The 12,027-nt window shown below is 42.4% G+C and overlaps 1 protein-coding gene across 1 annotated transcript in view; it reads left to right on the plus strand.

The window, feature by feature from the left end:
- plcb4b (phospholipase C, beta 4b) overlaps window positions 1-12,027 on the plus strand; it is a 120,600-nt gene that overhangs the window by 27,733 nt on the left and 80,840 nt on the right. The window contains exon 3 of the mRNA XM_080018989.1: window positions 1,934-2,000. The gene's annotated coding sequence lies outside the window, so the exon portion shown is untranslated. The remainder of the gene's footprint in view (window positions 1-1,933; window positions 2,001-12,027) is intronic.

Here is a 12,027-nt window from a genome sequence, read left to right on the forward strand (position 1 = left end):
CTGAAATTTCACCCGAAAGCCGAATATCTTTAACTTGTTGTGAGTAGTGTATGTGTGTGTGTGTGTATACATATATATATATATATATATATATATATATATATATATATATTTTTTATAAGCGTATACAGTATATATAAATAAGCGTGAATGGACATCGAGGTTGCGGACTTCCGTGATCTGCACTCTGCTCCTTATTGAACCAATACAAAAAAGAACCGTATTGTGTTTTAGAAAATTTTGTTGTGTTATGTTTTGAAAATTTTGTTTCATACAAGTTAGGAAACGCACAAAAATAAATTTATCTAAAATAAAAACACAGGAAAACCGAAACACACACACGGTGCAGCACTGTCTGGAGGAGAAAAAAGTCCACGTCAATTCTGAGTTAGCTTTTAGTTTTGTCTCAAATGCGAAGTATTTCCAAACAGCACTCCTGCTGTTTTCTTTCAAAACCAGCCGCTGAGGCTCTGCGCTGGCCATTTTTAATGAGCTAACACCATAACAATCCGGAGCGAATGATTAAAGTGAAGTCAGTGAGTGGGTGAGAGGAGGCGGGGCTATGTGGGCACTGCAGCGGTGTGTGACTCGCTGTCTGAAAAGAGAGAGCGAGGAAGCGCAGCTAGTACCAGTATATCGATAGTATGGAAAATGAGTATTATATGCAGACATTTTTTGTTTATCCTTCTCGTGAATGCAGGCATCGGCCGATGCCGATTATCTCAAAATGCACAAATATTGCAGGTATTCAAGTTCAAGTTCAAGTTCAAGATATTCGTATTAAATATCAAAAGTAATAGTGGTCGACTGATTAATTGGTTGACCACTACACTCTATATATGTATATATATATAATTACATTTATAGCAGAATGAACCCAGTGGGTTCATTTCCTAATTTCTGTATGGAAAAAAAAAATCTTTGTACATAGTTTCTGGCTGAGGTAAAGCTGAGATTAGATGAGGCCGACAGTCGAGACATACAGGAAATCAACAGCAATTCTTTTTGGATCCACGATTTTATGCCTTTTACTGCCTGTCCGGGAGGATTACCTTGTCTTTCTTTCTTTCTTTCTTTCTTTCTTCCTTTCTTACACCATGCCCACTCATTGGAGTATTAAGGTAGACTGAGCTGGATGTGTCGGTAGTGTCGTTTGTCTCATTTGCCAGCTCAGGAGCCTTTGGTATGAGCTGCAGCTTCCCATTAAAAGTTTAGGTAGTAGACGGCTGACATATGATTAATGTTCGGGTCCAGCCTAATAAAATGAGGAGCATGGAAGAGCATTTAACAGGGCGGATAGGTGGAGGGCTTTTTACAGTGTTTCATTGCACCTTAGTGCTTGTATACATGCTAGTGGGTGTGAGTTTCTGTCTCTGCAAGCGACAGTCGATTTTGTAGAGCAGTCTGCATCTCTCAATACACATTGTATTTGTTTGCTTGCGGATCTTGACCGCTCCAATATGGCGGACGTGCAGATGCATAGTGCCGACATTGGCTGTATCCACAGCTTATTCAGGACATGTCGTAAAGTAGCAGCAGCAAAGCGTGATGTACCTTAAACCAGTCATTGTGCTTCAGAGTAAAACACAGCACGTATCTGTCTTTTCACCGCAACTCTGCATCGCAACGGCAGAAAAACTATACTATACTTCACTATAAATTTTGCAATGAATCTGTGTAGGCATGTTAACAGTTAATCGACTATCGATTAATTGTTAATAAGGATTTAATTTAGTAAGATTTTGTCTTATCGATATACCAGTACCGACATTTTGTCCTAGCCCTAGTGTGTGTGTGTGCGCGCCATTGTCTCATTTTTCACTAATGCTCTTCTCTGTCTCTCTCACTTTTAACAATTTTTTCATCCTTCCTTTCTCCCTCTCTCCTCTTATCTCCTTCTCTATCCTCTCTTGCTTTGTCTCTCTCTCCGTAGATTCGTCCAGTGCTGTCCTTCAGTGTCTCCCTTCCCTTTGGTTTTCCGTCCCTCTGTCTGTCACCTGGTAAGACCGCCGCCTTCACCTACACGCCAACCTTCACCAGCACAGTGCTTTGTCTTCAGCCCACTGCTAATATTTAAAGGTGCACTCACACACTTGGTTAGCTTAACGAAATGATCCAGAACTGCACATTGTTTTCACTTTGTTACACCATGAGCGAGCGAGGCAGAGAGAGCATTGGGAATGGTGAGTGAGAGACAAACCGGGTCTTGGTAGCATAACTGTTTGATTAGCCGTGGTTGTGGCTTCATGGTTTGAAGTATGTGGTAGTCGGGAGTGGTGGTGCCATCTGCAGGTGGGGAGAGCCAGCACTGGCAACTGGAAGGGGACGCAGCTGCAGGAGATTAGGTAATGAGGAGAGTCTTTAAAAAGCTGCAGTGGTTTCATCTCTGTCCCTCTCTCCTGACAGCAAGGCTGGGCTTCTGCTTCGTGGCTGTGACGCAGCAGCGCATGGTCACATAATTGACGACAAATATTAAGTTTGTCTGAAAGGACAGATTATATTTCGTAACATTGTAATATAGTTAAATGTTGTCTTTAAGGCTGCGTTACAGGAAAGTAATGCAACTTTCTGAGCTCTGTAGACTGTTCTTATAAACACCTCTACCTGGTTGGTCATAATATCAACTACCTGTATATCACATCAATCATTACCGAGATTATTTGTTGTGTTTACTGTAAACATCTTATAGAAGCACCATTAGTCATACCCAAATTATTGATATAGATGATTTTGGATTTAGATTCATGATATTTGATGCAATATCACCCAGCCCTACATCACAGGGAGCTGTCATGCGTAATTTTACCATTTCTGTTGTTTGGCGATTGCCGATCACTCGGTGTGTTTACCAGATCCTCTGGTGATCCGCAATTTAAATGTTTGTTTGTGTTTGTGTGCTATTTGGTGAATGTGTGGCTGTGGCTGATGAGGTCAATAGATTGTCCGTCTTTAAAGTATATATGTTCTATTAGTGCATGCCCATTTCTTTCACATTTTAATGGCACAGTTTAACAAAATGTTAATGAGTCTGTCCTGTGTTCCACAATGGAAGATGAAACTGCCAGTTAAAATCATACACCGAGGAAAGACACTCACGCCCGTTCAAAATGTAAGACTTTCTATGACATTTTAATGGAACAGTTTCACAAATGTCAATGTCAATGATTCAGTCCTTTCTTCTACAATGGAAGTTGAAACTGCCGGTAATGCCGAATTCAGAATACGTGATTCTGGCCGGATTTACCGCTCACAGACAGGTTTTTGGAGATCGGTGAGCAAAGACCCAGATCAGAGAAAAATCATAAGCTTGCAGACATGGGCAAGATATCAAGGAGGTTTAATATCTGGTCGTGTCGGTCTAGACTCTGGAGTGACGCAACAAGCTACAGCCAATTAGAGCAGACATGGAGTGAGAGGGAGGGGAGGAGTCGAGGCGAGACGCAGAGACGGCAGTGTACAGAGCAAATTCCTTATTTAAATTATGTTGTTTTTTTTGTTGTTTTTTTTTTACAGTGATCAAGAAACAAATAGAAAATAAATAATCATGTCCCGCCCAATAATCCTGTCCTGTATCGTGTCATTTCCGGTGTCATTTCTCGCATGTGTTTTCATGACAAAATGTAGTTTGGAGATCCGACGGACTCCTGATCTGACCACTTTGAAAGTCGTGTAGTGTGCCCATTGGCATTGAAGTCATACACCGGGGAAAGACACTCTTTGTGACTCAGTCACAGAGCCCTGAAGGCCCACGCCCCTGCTTGCTCGCTGTTAGCTGTTTATTGAAAGTTTGTTAATATGACACTTGTGGCGTGTCCAAATTGCACCAAATTCGACACTGCACGCCCTTGGGCCCCCAGCAATTCACCTACCAAGTGTGAAGTCAATTGGATGAATGGTTGTCGAGATAATCAAAGGACATGATAATCAAAGGACATACAGACAGACAGACAGAGATTCCTTCCTTTATAGTTAGATTAGATTAGATGTACCCTGGAAAAGCCTGGGGGCGGGGATGGCGGTCCGGCTGAGCAAAAGCGTCCCACCGCCCCTATAAATACACACTGGGATCCCTTTCTGAGACTCAAATGTTTATGTTTATCGTGCATGCTTGCATCTGTGTGTGATGTGTTTTGTGTTTTGTGTGTGTGTGTGTGTGTGTGTGTGTGTTTGTGGGTGCGCGCACGTGTGCGTGCGTGTGCGAGCCACGGTGGAAGCCAGGCAAGTGCAAGGCTATTTACTGGCCCCAAGAGTTACCATGGAGACCAGTGGTGTCAGAGGACCAACATCTGTGGCGTATTTGTTTGTTGAGACAGGTTTTCCTCTATCTCGCTCTCTCTCTCTTGTTCATCCTATTTTTTTTGCTTGGACTTTTGGGCTGAGAAAATTGTAGGCTAAGAAAGACTAAAGCCGAACAGCGCAAAGCTCAACAATAAAACCTCAAGGCTTGAGTCCGTCTTTTAAAAGCTGTCTTTTCTCTACCTGTGACGCAGTTGTGTGCATTGTCTCATCACCATCGCAGTGCAGCAGCGGACCCCTGGGTGGCTGTGTGTGTGTTGGCAGGGGCCCTGGCGAAGCAGCCCTGATCTCGGGGAAGCATGTAACCCCTGGCCCTGTCCGACTGTGTGTTTTCCCCAAGCTCCTCTCTCTATATGGACATGTTCTATTTCCACGGCTGGAAAAAATGTGCTCCCTTCTCCCGCCTGCCTTATCAGTGGTGTAGCAGGGGCACGAGCCCGCCGTTAATAGGTACTTATTTGGGCAACAGGAGAAATACTATATTTTTGGACCCCCCCCCCCAACTCTCGTTCTGCCGTTCCCTCCACCCACCCCTTCTGTTTTTCACTCCCTTGCTTCCTTCTGTCTCAATCACTCATTCTTCTGTTTATCTTTTTTTTTTCTTTGTTCTCTTTTCATCACCCTTTATTTCTCCCTATTTATGCTGTTGGATTTCTGAGGGATAATCTGAGCCCAAATCTACATTAGAACCATTACCGTTCGTGAGAGATGCAATTGAAAGATGTAATATGCTGTTTATTCTAAATTGCAATTAATTCTCAAATTCACCTGCAGGTATAAATAAGTCAAATCATATTGACATTGGATCATACCGGCAACTGTGACTTGAGGATGTGTATTAATACATCAAAAGCAACTGTTTGGAAGTGCATTTTGTAACAAAATCTCACTTGGCACGCTTCCCACAAGGCCCTTAAGCTGTGCTCTTGTTATGAAAAAAATGTGGGAGAGTATTGAAAAAAATCTATTATTTTGAAAGCTGAACTATGAAATCTATTTTAAATCCCCTTTCCCCACAAATTGTGATTGCTTTAATACCATGAATGTGCTTAGTTTAACAGTACACTTTTTCAACTAACAAGTGCGCTTCGGGCTACTCGCTGATTCCATGGACTGATAGAATCCTATCTTCCCCCTCGGGGATTAATAAAGTGTCATCTTATCTAACATGCACTTTAAGTCATACAACGTTTCAGTTCATTTCAGGGATTTTTCAGGTTTACTCACAAGTCCCCGTCTGGCGGCCACACAATTGTAGTTTGTGACAGTGGATGAGTGGGTCCCCTCGATATGACTATGAGTTGCAGAGAGGAAAACTCTGACTGTTATTTCTGTATATGCACCTAACAGACTTGCAGCCTTATGTTGTGGACAAGAGAGGAGCTGAGCTGTCAACTGATCACCATCTGGTGGTGAGTTGGGTCAGATGGAAGGGAAGCTGCCAGACAGACCTGGTAAGCCCAAATGTGTAGTGAGGGTTTGCTGGGAACAACTGGTGGAAAAACCGGAATTACCTCAACTTTCACCTCCAGAAGAGCTTCTCCTATATTTGGGAGGAGGTTGGGGACATGAAGTCAGAATGGCTCCTGTTCCAACCCTCTGTCGTTGAAACAGCTGTTAGGAGCTGTCGTCAAAAGCTGGTCGGTGACTCTCATGGTGGCAACACAAGAAATCACTGGTTGACACCAGCAGTTGAGTGGGCTGTCAAACAGAAGGAGGCGGCCTTTGGGCTTGATTGGTTAGAGGGACTCCTTACTCTGCAGAGAGGTATCGTCAGGCAAAAAAGGCCGCAGCGACAGCAGTTGCAGAAGTAAAATCCAGGGTATGGGAGGAGTTTGTAGATACTATGGAGAAGGACTTTCGGGCGGCCTCAAAGAGGTTATGGAAAACCATTTGCCGAGTCAGGAAGAGGAAAGAGGCACATCACCCTGGCTGTTCTCAGCAAGGCTGGGGAAACCCTAACCTCGACTGGGCATATCGTTTAGAGGTGGAAGGAACACTTTGTGGAACACCTGAACCCGATGTACATGCCCTCCGAAGAGGCGAGGTAGAAGAGTCTGGGGGTTCAGAGTCTATTTCCTTGGCAGAGGTCACTGAGGTTCTCGGAAAGCTCTTCATTGGCAAGGCTCCAGGAGTGGATGAGACTCGCTAGAAATTCTGAAGGCCCTGGATGCTGTGGGGGTGTCTTGGTTGGAACGACTCTGCAATGTCATATGGACATTAGGAACGTTGTCTTTGGACTGGCAGACCGGGGTGGTTGTCCCTATTTCTAAAAAAGGGGACTGGAGGGTGTGTTCTAATTATCGGGGAATCCCATTACTCAGCTTCCCAAGGAAATTCTAAGCCAAGGTGCTGGAAAGGAGACTCGGGCCGATTGTTGAATGCCAGATTCAGGAGGAACAATTGCGGTTTTCGTCCTGGCCTTCAAACAGCAGACAAGCTTTTTACCCTGTCGCAGATGAACGAGGTAGCATGGGAGTTTGCCCAACATGTCTACATGTGTTTTGTGGATTTGGAGAAAGCTTACGATTGTATTCCCCAAGATTGTCTTTGGGAGGTGCTGGGGCCGCTACTGTGAGCCATTCGGTCCTTATACACTCAAAGCAAGAGCTGTGTCCATATTCTTGGCATTAAGTCAAACTTTTTCAAGGTGCCCCCTGGACGCCTCCCTTTGGAGGTGTACCGTTCATGTCCAACTGGAAAGGGAGTCCATGGCAGACCAAGGACACGCTGGAGAAATGATATCTCTCGGCTGCCTGGGAATGCCTTGGAAAGGCTAAAAATGCTGGGGAAAGGGATGTCTGGGCTGCTCTGTTGGCCCTGTTTCCACTGCCAACCGGACTAGGATTAGGCAGGTTAGAAGATGGATGGAACTTTTCAGTTGCTATAATCCCAAGATCATTGAGATCGAAAACATTTCCAAACAATGGGAAGAACTCCAGGTGAACCTAATTCATCCTATTGGAAAAGGTCCCTACCTTGCAGGTATTCAGTTCTCTGTACCTTCTCTCTCCATTTACAGTGAGTCAACAGGCTGTGTGTGTGTGTGTGTGTGTGTGTGTGTGTGTGTGTGTGTGTGTGTGTGTGTGTGTGTGTGTGTGTGTGTGTGTGTGTGTGTGTGTGTGTGTGTGTGTGTGTGTGTGTGTGTGTAATGAATTTTGACCATATTTGGGCAAGCCCGGTGCAGTCAGACCCTTGGAAGGGTGTGTGTAGTGGGGCACATGGAACCTCCGACCTCTTAATCTGGCCTAAATGACTCTCTCTCTTTATTTCTTTCTCTCACTCTTGTTCTCCCTCTCTTTTCTCTCTCTCACACACACTCATATATCCACACACACAGCATGGTACAGCCCAGTGCGGTACACTAAATGTGACGTAAGAGAGCAATTCTTTGCTAATTTGGTATTTTGAGTCTGCAGAGTCTAAGGCCCGTTATCTAACTTCCCAAATGCCCAAATTAACAGGCTTCCACAGTGTGACCTTCAGCTACCTCTCTCACCTCCAAATGAGGCACAGATCTATTTATATCACAATTAGATTAAGTCTTAGGCTCGAGTGCGGCTACGTCCCTGTCCTCATACGCCCCTAGAAAGATCCTGAAAATCCCTGGCAAACGGCTGACAGTGCCTCCTCTGTACACATTCTGTCAGGAGGAATTGTCCCAAGCTAACTGGAAAAATTCCACCGTTGGTGCAGGAAAACGCAAATGTTATAAACACTGTCCTCCCTCTCTTAATGTAGTTACCAACCGTGCACAGCTGCTAAGGCTTTACTATTTGATGTACATCAAACCTCCCATTAGAAATAGATTAAGTATTAAGTTTTTTCAACACCAAGGTTTGGACTTAAAAGGAAAGGCATGGCTATTTCACAATTTCAGATGTCTTTGATTTAATTTGAATGGATTTAGCATTTTTTTTGTTCTCTTCTTCATTGATAGGGCCTTTTTATGCTGCAAATAATTAAATAGGAGTAAACATATGCAGTTTATGATTTTTGTTTAATGGTCATATTGATAACTAACTTCTGTTAATTTGAGCCATTTGTTTAGACTGGAAAACCCACCATCATGTGTGGGCGTGTCAGCTCAAAACCGACTGGCTGTTGTGGGCGTGACAAACATTTCCCACCTCTCTCCCTTTCCATATTTAATATAATTACATAGATAGATGGTACCGTGTGTACTTTTTCTGATTAAAATAGTGGAGCTGTTTACTTGACAAAATAAATGACCTCTTGAAAAAATTATGTAAATAATCTTGCCATTCGTCCCTAAAAATAAAAAATTGTCCTTGTTGGAGAAACATAAAATTACGTGTTCATTTTATAATCTATATTTAAAGGGACTTTTTTCTTTAAAAGAAATCGCCTCATCATTAGCAGTGTTTCGGGCATCCATTTACCAAGGCTCAGCACCATTAAATGCGTATCTTCCCTCCTATTGGCTATCGCCTGGCACTCGGCGCCGCTCATTCGCATAAAGTTGAAACTTGCTCAACTCTCCTTGTCGCCGTGAAACTGAGCTCGTTGCTGGTCGTCGCTCCGCCCCCTGATGAAGCCAAGCTCCGTTTGAAATGCATTGCAGCCTGTCGCATTATAGCGCCCTGTCGCCGGCGATGTGAACATTACCATTACATTGTTACTAGATATGAAAAGAAAGAAAGAAGAGAAAGTAGAAGAAGAAGGAATTAATTGCTGAAAAGATGTAAAAAAAAGACTGAACAATGTAGTACTGAATTGTGGCGTTAGACCGTTAAACTGTTTTTCACCATTTTTGTGTTCAGGAATTTTTGGGCGAGTCTGAAATGGTGACTCGATGACGCACTGGAGCCCCCTAGCATGACCCCTCCTAACTCTATATAAAGCCTAAAGTGCATAGCCTAGCCACTAGCGAACCGACTCATGATGCCCCCACCCCCCACCGTAGCTCCAGCTGGGAGATGTGTGCGAGCGACTCGTTCTTCTGCTCAGTAGGTGTGTGTGAATGAGAGTCTGTCGCCCAGCAGCGACACTCAGGGTTGCAGGTTTCAGTGCCTTCAGCGGACACACCCCAGTGTTTCAGAGCAAATAATACAGCTTATTTTTCATGATTTTGAAACATAATTTTATACACTTGCTGAGTTTTTTTGATCATTCAAATTTGGCTGTGTGGTTAATAACACATTTTTATCACATATTTATTATTGTTTTACACTTACTTTAAGATATGGATGCATTTATTATCATAAGCATTGGGAATTTCACAGGATTCAAATATACAGTATATTGTGAACGCTGTTTGTATAAGTGAAATCCTACATGAAAGACTTAAAATATGAATAATCATGTTTAACAATATAAACTGTGATATCGGTCCAAAGATTGAAATTTCAAATAAAACTCCCATTAGAATTCCAGACCTGAGACTTTTTAGGTCATATCCTTATATCTGTTCATTAATTAAGACTACAAAATTGTGTACCAAGATATGACAATATCTTAACTGCCAGATGATGCAAAGCTACTGGAAGAAGATAAACTTTGTTTGACATTGAATTAATGTCCCAGAGATAGAACACACATCCTCCAGTTTTATTTAAAAGTTTTTGTGATCCTAATTCTGGGATCAGTAGGGAGATGTCCACCTCCTACTATTACTAACTACTACGAGTAGTACGCATATGCTGTATGCAGACCTGCCTATAATAAAAATAATTGCTATTATAGTTATGAAATGTATTTATAGATTTATAGACATTTAATTAAAAGGGAAGGTAGTATAATAGTAAATTAGAAAATGTAATCAAAATACAAAAATATTACACTAAAATCATATATATAAGTTCAGAAAAATGATATGAATTAATGATATGAAATGATAATGAAATTAGAATATCGACAACTCAACTAGCAGCAGGATATTCTTCACGGTTAAAGTTTATTCTAAAAAGAGATTTAAAAGATGGCACTGACTCGGCCTGAGTCAGCCTTATTTCCTCAGGCAGTGAAGAATAAGTGCTTGAACATAGAGCTCACTGAATGTGTGCATATGATGACGATGTTGAGTTTACCAAACCAATCCAAAATTGAATGAAAAATGTAAAGGTAACGAATTATAATAGTGTTTTAACAAAGCTTGAGGGTCTAAGAAGGGTTACAAAAGTGTTTGTACCTTGGAACGTCCTTCAGCTACTTTTTCCTTACTACTTCATCACCAGAGGCGTCAGTTTGTCTCTTCAGCCCTGGGGCTGGCTTTATTCAGTCTGCTGTGCCATGGTGCTGCATGTCAGTGCATCTACTACAGTACACCAGTGGTTCTCAACATAGGGTCCGGGAACTCCCAGGGGTCCTTCAAGGCAGCAAATGTTTAATAGTTTAACTTAATTTACGAGACCTTAGTATCATTAGAGAATGTACAATAATTGCTGTTTGCATCATAGTTTCACTGTTATCTATACTGTCTATCTGTTAACTATAGTATAGAGAGGTATGGATGTTTGTATTCGATCATATCTAAAAATGAAAATGTTCTTATATTGAGAAGAGACAATCTTATCCAATGGGGTCTGGAAATTGAGGTTGTTAATATGAAAAAGGTTGAGAATCGCTGCACAAGACATTCTGTCTCGTTTAACCAATCATTGTTTAGTTGACTTTGAAGCTCAATCAAATTCTGAAAGATGTGCATGTAAGCTCACATCACCCCGACACAGTTATGTTTACATGTCCACGGACAACTATGTTCCGGTCTTTAGCCTGACCCCTCTACCTCATTACACAAAGGGAACTCCCTTACTAAGTGCCTCACTAAACACACACACACACACACACACACACACACACACACACACACACACACACACACACACACACACACACACACACACACACACACACACACACTGTAGTTACAGAGCGTTCTGTAAATACCTCTGATCTAAAATGCTGATAATCCGGGGACAGCCCTTACCCCCCCCCCCCCCCCCCTCCCCCTTTTTCCTCTGAGTTCTCAGTGTCCTCTTAGTCAGGATGGTGGTTGGGCCTTGGGTGAACATACTCCTGTGGAACGTGCGCTCAAAACACACACACTACAGACACATGCGCCATTGTTTGCCATTTGGCCCAGTCTTTTGGACCGTTCTTTATTAGGAATTATTCCTCATCCATTAAACTGTGCTGTGTGTCCTTTGTGTAACTCACTTTGACTAAGGCTGCAAGTCGACTGCGATCTATGAGTCTCTTGAACCTGGTCCTTGTGTGCGTGTGTTTGTGTGCGTGTGTTTGTCTGCGTTTGTGTGTTTGTTTGTTTGTGTGTGTGTGCAATTGAAAGTGGCAATCCATAAATGTGCCTGTGTTGGGTGGATTACACTTCAAGTCCCAGAAACGTTTATTTCCCTCTCGGGCTTCTTCTGATCAAATTGATTTGTTTTGTTTTTCTTGGCCACACGAGGTGTTCGGGGTAGTTTTACATCTGAGTGTGCTTCTTTCGCTAATACATTGAATTAATGTTTCTAAGAAGACGATAGCTACAGTAAAAAACAAGTGTGAAATATGGGAATATGAGAATTGCTTTAAACAAAATAGTCGTACAGATTTCCACTTTAATGAACTCTACACTGCCTATCTACACTGCCTGGTGGTGGGGAATTTGGAATTTGTTACATTTGACATTTCACACATTTATATTTGTAAACAAAATCAACTCAACCTAACAGTCGGCATCAGTGCTTTCTTGTAGTCACGCCATACAAA

The sequence above is a fragment of the Zeus faber genome, assembly GCF_960531495.2.
Source record: "Zeus faber genome assembly, chromosome: 2".
NCBI classification, from domain to species: Eukaryota; Metazoa; Chordata; class Actinopteri; order Zeiformes; family Zeidae; genus Zeus; species Zeus faber.